The sequence below is a fragment of the Mustela nivalis genome, assembly GCF_964662115.1.
Source record: "Mustela nivalis genome assembly, chromosome: 7".
Lineage (NCBI taxonomy): Eukaryota > Metazoa > Chordata > Mammalia > Carnivora > Mustelidae > Mustela > Mustela nivalis.
This window is the reverse complement of record NC_139026.1, coordinates 68,954,869-68,960,616: the sequence shown is the minus strand read 5'-3', so window position 1 is coordinate 68,960,616 and position 5,748 is coordinate 68,954,869. Positions and strand designations below refer to the sequence as shown.

The 5,748-nt window shown below is 40.6% G+C and overlaps 1 pseudogene across 1 annotated transcript; it reads right to left on the bottom strand.

Moving 5' to 3' along the window:
* Window positions 1–884: 884 nt before the first annotated feature.
* On the bottom strand, window positions 885–1,544 carry LOC309868797 (MANSC domain-containing protein 4 pseudogene; annotated as a pseudogene). The gene has a single exon. The product of its transcript is annotated as an MANSC domain-containing protein 4 pseudogene (transcript).
* Between the last annotated feature and the right edge of the window lie 4,204 nt (window positions 1,545–5,748).

The window sequence follows — 5,748 nt, the reverse complement described above, 5'->3', positions numbered from 1 at the left end:
AAAGTGTCTGCACTTCAGGGTGGGGGTGGGGGTAGATCTGGTGTAAGATTTGGACAGAGCTCAAATACCTACAGCTAATGTTTGCACCTGGGAAAACACTACATACACGTGAGGGCTGTAAACTAAAACTCCCAAACTTTATTCAACAGAGATCAACACAATTCCAGTACCAGAGTTAAAGGCATGTCAACTTTAAAAAATGAAGATGGTTTAGGATTAAGAAGAATTAATCAGTCGAACATCAAAACTAAATTTTTTTAAAAGGCAGCATTTGCACATGTGTTAGTAACTGTAATAATAGCACTTTTCTGTCCAATCCACTAAAAGATTTTATTAACATACATGACAATTATTTGACCTTGACAGGAAACATATGATATTATGGTGTTTTCCTCTCTGTATTATTTTTTTCCATGTTATTTGGAGGCTTTTAATCTAACAGTGATTTCCAGCATGAACTTTTGAACCAGATATCTATTAAATCCTGCCCTCCCTAATATTAAGCTATGTGACTTTAGGGAAGATAGCCTCTCTCTTCTCATTTTCCTCATCTGTAAAATGTGATAATAATACTATAGTCATTTTAAAAAGTATATCTAATTCATAAAATTATATCCATGAGGGAATACATGTATAGCACTTAGAAGCATATCTCTCACACTGTGCTAAACAAGTGCAGGGGTCAGAATTTTGGAACTTTGGCAAAGGGTAGACTATTCACAAAATAGAAATGATCAAAGCAGTTAAGTTTATGAAGATTATGGCCTTGCAATCCTGTGCAATATTTATTTTTTTTAGACAAACAGCCCTTGTCTTACAGAAAACTAAAAACGATACCCTTGAAAGCTTACAATCTTGTAACTTTTACTATGAAGAGTTCTTCTTTAGAGTGTTAACTTTTTGACATGCCTGGATCCTGCCTTTCTCTGCCCTGGCTTATACTGGCCCTGCTGCTTTCTCCAGCATCCAGATGCTAGGATGATCATACAACAGCAAAGAAAGATGACAGAGGTACAGAGGGCCACTGGAGCCAGCCACATCTTTGAAGTCACAGATGCCCCATCAGGTGTCATGTCTTCATTCTCAGCTGTGTGGTTTCTGCTGTTGGACCCCTTGGTTTTATTTAGTAATTGCTTGCTACTGTTGAGTCGGGATGGAATAGGCCTATGAAAAGCTTTTGTGTCTATGGGAACAAAGAAAGGAGAAATAGTCTTGTTATCTGGATTATTGATGAAATCAGTGCTGTGTGACACCATATTTACCTCTGTGGTAATGGAGTTATTCAGGGAAATGAGTTTTGCCCAAGAATCTGTGGTTAACTCCTTGGAATACCTAGTACTGTTTGTGTTGACAACCAAATCTTGATGTGTGGTTGATGGTAGCATTTGGTTTATCACTGTGGTTTGTTGTTCATCTAAATGCGTAGCTTTTAAAATCCTTAGTCTGTCCCGTGTGTTAGATGAGGAACGAGTATTTAGATATGTGGGACGTGATTGTTCAAAAACCAGCAAATCTGGATCTATACCTGAAAGATAAATAAGGCATCATTCATTTTATTTTTTATTTCAAGGAGAGAATATCAAAGCACAGCTTGGAGAAGTCTTGGGTTTGCCACCAAGTTAGTGAACTGAGCTTAAGTTCAAGTTCTACTATTGCATATTTCTGGAAGGCTTAGAAACGTCCTGGCCACATTTGAATTTATCTTAACTTTCAAGAACACTTTCTGTTACAAACAGCTGGCTCCATCATGGAGGATTCTTTGTGTCTGCCGGGGCTTCTGGGTAACAATAGCCAATGTTAGTGCAAGAATTGCAAAAAAAGCAGTAACCATTTGAGATATGTAGCATCTTAAAGTTTTAAAAAAATAAATAATACAGAAGTATAACTGTATTCAAAATCATGAGCAAAGCCCTCTGTCTCCTCCCTTCCCAGTTCCTGAAGGTAATGACTTTGTCTTCAGTATTTTCTCTCTTGTAAGGGAACTCCTTTCCCTCTGACTTCAGACACAAGCAAATATTGCTCTGTCTATAAAGGGGAGGGGAAAAAACTTCTCAACAGCTTTTCAGTTGTCTCTCCTATCAGTTTCTGTCTCTCTGCCTCTCTCCCTCTCAACATAACAATATCCATTTCCTTTCTTTGTTGTTTGCCTTCTGCCATCTTGTTCCATCCACACTATTCTGTCAGAATTATGCTTCTGAGATAATCAGTAGTTTCCATATTTCCTGGCCAGTTCATTGTTCTGACTTCTCTTTTACCCTCAATCCTGCTGGCCATCCTTTCCCTAAAATTCTCCTCTTCTGACTCCCTGGAATGCAGACTCTCTTGACACTTTATTTCAGATTGCCTGTTTCTCATTTTTTCTTTGTTTAGCTGGTTCTCTCCTTGGTTCAAATTGGTTGTGTGCTTTCCACAATCTTTAGTCTGTTGTCTTCTGCTGAATTTTCCCTTCATCTCACCCCTTCACCACACACACACAAACACACACAAACACACACACACACACACACACACACACACACACACACACAAATATCCTCATCGGCTGTCACCATTATGTTAGTGGCACTGAAATCCGCATCACCTGTTATTTCCTCTTTCTCGGTCCCTGGTCTCATTGCTCCTGTGGTCTACTGAAGGTTCCCACCTAGACATCTCATGTCATCACTGAACAGTCCCAAAGCCAAAATCATTTTGTCTGGCGCTCTATCCCTTTTGGTGACCTCACCAATATTCCATCACCCAAGCTGGAATCTATGTACTGCAGAGCAATCTTGGACTCCACTCTCTTCTTTTCCTTCATCCAAAAAGTGGTTCCTATCTGGTTCCCTCCCAATGTGCTGGTAATCATCCCTCCTCTTCATTGCAGTTCCGGTCACCTTCTCCAGATCTAATGCTTCCCTGACTAGATATTCTAATTCGCATCCTGCATATTATTTTTCCAGACTAAAGACAATCACACTCATCACTTTAATGATGATGTTCTCTCACTAAATTCCTTTGCTGGTTCTCTGTTGCTGACAAAGTCAAGTCCAAACACTGCTTTGTCCAAAACACTTTTGTAACCTGGCCTACCCTAGCCTTACCCAGATTTTCATGGCAACCCCTAAAGTGCCCCTTTTGTAGCCAGATCTGTTTTCTACTCTCCCATCGTGTGATACAGAACTCCTTGTCTTGCCTCTGCCTGGCCTCTTCCACGAAGCTGCCTCTGAACATAGGTTTCTTTAGTCTCCTCTTCTTTTGAGTGCTTGTACTTGAGGCAGTATCACACATTTTTTTATTTAATTAGGTTCTACACTAATTGTGAGCCTTGTCATATCAACTAGATTGTAAGAAACTCGAGGGCAGACATACAGCTGCCATCTTCTGCAATGCTGCTCCTGGTCTGAATTAGGTGTTCAGTAAATAAAACCAATGACGAAATTTAGCGCCTTTGTATCCGGATGGCAAAAATCTATTCTTTCACATTTACCAATTTGTACCATGTGTTTGTATACATGGGCAAGGCACGCTTAAATGTGTATTTATCTAAAATAATAGTTATCTTGGGACCATTGGTAGGCTAATGTATGTTAGTAAGTGCATTTCCTTGTCCTTGACATCAATCTTTGTAGAAGCCTTGTATACAGTGTCTGTCCATAGACCTCAAAACTGCCACTAAGCATTTTCTTTGTTCCTAGTAGTACGCTTAGCCCCTCCAGTAGGAATGCCTTCTTCTTCTTTTTTTTTTTTTTTTTATTTACTTATTTTTTTCAGCGTAACAGTATTCACTATTAGGAATGCCTTTTTGGGCTTTTGCTAGGGGCTCCTGGAATATAGGTAATGCTTAAGCTCTTCTTTGATCACATACAATTTGTTATCATCTGGAATGAATTCATCAGTGCTGAGCATGCCAAACTAGAGCAAATTTATTTGTAGTTTTCTGCCCTGGATGCCCAAAACTTTTCCAGATAGAGATCATGGGAAAATAGTGGTTCAGGTTGTTACCAGCCAGTTTCTAGGTTATACATCTCTACTAGAGCGTTACCAACATTCTTCAGCATAAACACAAAATGCACAAATCATTACCTTCTGTTACGTTGTATAAAATGGCACTGGTTCCAGGCTCTAATATGCAGCTCTCCAGTGTGGGGCAGTGAACATGGAGACAGTTGACATTGTCATGCATGGGATCATGGTAGAAGACAGCCACGTTACAGGAAACTGAAAGGAAAAGTGCATCTGCAGGTGGTTTTGGTTTCTCCCAGCTGGAAGAGCTCTGAGTAGCTTCTATTTCTTCCAAGAACATGGCATTCACACCAGTATATTGCAGGGATATGTTCAGACATCTCACAGAACATGGTGAACTACAGTAACTGTTTCTATGAATGTGGAAAATGCCCTTTTAAAAGAAACTGTCCATGGATTTTTCTCTAATCTTTCACACATTCCATTCCACACAGGATTACCTGGAATCATTTTCCAATCCCAGGATTTTATGTTCATGAAAAGTTCAGTTGGCTACAGAAGCCCCTGGGGCTTATCAGATTTCTAGTTGCAGTGCCCTCTCAGAATGCTAATGCACCGGAGTTCACCAGAGAAAGAAAAACAAAAATCAAGTGACAGATGTTGTAACAAAAGAGGGAGTCATGGGAAGGCAAACACTGCAATTACTGGGAGAGGCCCGGATGGTAGAAAGGCAGCAGGCCAGGTGAACGCTACCCTGACCCTGATTATAGGGGAGCACTAGCCCCATTTGCAAATCACACATCCAACGGAAAGCCCATAAAATGCATCATGTTATTTCTGGAAACCCTTAAGTCTGATTTGCTGAGTGCCAGTATCCAGTCTGTCCTCCCTAAAGTACAAAACAGAGTTCCCTCCTGCTGCAGTGTAGTAGGAACCATGCGCTGGGAAATATCCATTGACCAAAGGTATCAACTTCTTTAATAAAATAAGATTACAGAGGGATAGCATACAATTACCAGACCTCAGAGTATCCCTAAAGCTGTTGTGGAACTGTGGTTGGCCAAACCTTTGCTGCTTCTGTGTAAGGTTAACTGTGGGGAGCTCTATCCCACCCCTCCCCCGTTACCTCTGGGCCAGCCAGGAGGATAAAGAAGAGGGCAGAATTCAATGAATAATACATTGCTAATACATTTTAGATTACAAATGCATTCCTTAAAGACTGGACTGTCAAGTTTAAGGGAAAGGATTAAAAAAGATTCAAATTTAGACATTTAAATTTTTGATAAGAAAGTAGTTGATGCTGTAAAGAGAACAATTTTAAAAGAAGTTTTATATTCCTCTTCGTGTACATTTTAGAGTTCCAGCTCTGAACAGGTTAGTTATTGCAGGACTGTGGGTTTTTAAAGTTCTGGCTTCCAGCTAAAAACAGACGTGTGTTCGTGCCCTTTCTTCTGGAGGAAGAAAACCACAACTTGGAAGCTACAGAGGCTCTAAAATCATGGAATTCTACTGGATGCTTAAAGTATCCCTGGAAGTCCAGAGGACACAGTTTCCCTGCGATGGACAGTCAGGTAAATGGATACCATGGGAAAATGCTGAAAGGTACACCCCCCCCACACACCTTCCCTTCAGGCTTATGGGAGTTAGAAGCATCTTTAAGGTGAGAATCTAGATTGGCAACCTTTTCAAAAAAATTTCCCTTGGGGCACCTGGGTGCCTCAGTCAGTTAAGCGTCTGCCTTTGGCTCAGCTCATGATCCCGGGTCCTGGGATCAAGCCCTGCATTGGGCTCCCTGCTAAACGG